This window comes from Echinops telfairi, unplaced genomic scaffold (genome assembly GCF_000313985.2).
Source record: "Echinops telfairi isolate 266 unplaced genomic scaffold, ASM31398v2 ScPeMD7_18;HRSCAF=68, whole genome shotgun sequence".
NCBI lineage: Eukaryota > Metazoa > Chordata > Mammalia > Afrosoricida > Tenrecidae > Echinops > Echinops telfairi.
Window position 1 is genome coordinate 87,393,822 of NW_022103915.1, and position 1,548 is coordinate 87,395,369.

The following is a 1,548-nucleotide window of genomic DNA, read 5'->3' on the forward strand; positions in this document are numbered from 1 at the left end:
GCCCCATAGATAAAATGGAGGCCCTGTTCAAGTGGGCTAGGTCTAATGGGTCTCTATGCATCAGCATTGATTTGACAGCATTAAGATTATGATTTTGGTTTGGTTCAAAGTGAGCCAGACTTATTTTGTACCAGATAATAGCCCTTGCTCCTTTACCCCACCAAGAGAGCTTCACAGAGTTCTAGGTTCCTTTAGAGGACCCATTAAACCACGTAGTTTACTTTATGTTCATTAGTAGCTATTATATCCATTATCAGACAGGTAGATAATGAATGGGCATTTATCATACAACACACTTGTGCATCCATCAATGGATATTTTGGAACTTTTGAGGCAATAGGTAGAAACAGGAGACATAAATTAACTCACTCTATTCCCATCCAAGCAATTCTGGGCTCTAAGGCCCTAAATACCATCTGAACTCATGGTCTCTGATCTGGAACCAGATCTTGTAAATGTTGATTGCTACCAGGCCATTTGACTTCATGTCTGAGATTTTGGTGTTATGGTTTGTGCTGCAAAGAAATCTCAGTTGTCTATGGAATACAGGGTGAGAGTACGATTGATGGGGCAGAGAAGTGAGCTTCACAAGTAATTTGAAAGCTTACTGCCTCTGGTCATATTGCACCTAGTGCCAAAATCTGTCTATTAGTATCTTAAATAGAAAATGAAATTTACCCTTTTCCACTTTTTCACTCACCTCATGTGTTAGCACAAATGGGCAGTTGCGGGGAAGAAAGAGAACAAGAATTCTGGGCAATCCATCCTGTATAAAGTAGAAAGGGAGGCAGACAATTCCCGGTAATATCGGTCACTTGCTGCCAAAGCATTCTTCTTCCTTTACATCTTTATGTATTTATAGGTAGCCTGGGGGTAAATCTAAAGGACACGTGAATCTGCTGGGATACTATTTCCTCAATTTGCAATCATCAACTTGAAAAAAACAAAACACCACTTTTAATTGTTCTTGATAAAGAACAATCCATCAATAAAACAAAACACTATCAGATCCCCAAGGTAGTTCAAACAGTTCGTACTAGAAGGTTAGGGGTTTGAGCCCACCCAGAGGTACTGAAGAAGACAGGCCTGGTGGTTTCTTTCTGAAAAACAAAACTAACCAAACCCAAACAAAAACCAGATTCTGAAAAACCAAGGGAGTTCAGTTCTCTGACACACATGTGGCCGCCTTGAGTGAGGGCTGACTCTACAGCAACTGCCCTGGTGAACAGCTGCTATTACATTCTAGTGGAATATTTAATAGCCAAATAGTTATACCAAAGATGTTTGATCATCATTTTCCCTATGTGAACTGCATAGTAGGCCCTCTGTGATAGATGTCTTGGGAGCCTTAGAGGTGACTCCTCAGGAGGGTGTCACTGAGAAGAGAGCACTGAGAAGTTGCACAAAGAACAAAGGAATGAAGAGTCAGCAGGTTGACAGAAGGGCGTGCAAGGACAGAATGTTGACAGAAGGATGTGCATGAACAGAAGGTTGACAGAAGGGTGTGCGCGTACAGATGGCTGTCAGAAGGGCCTGCACGGGCTTGAA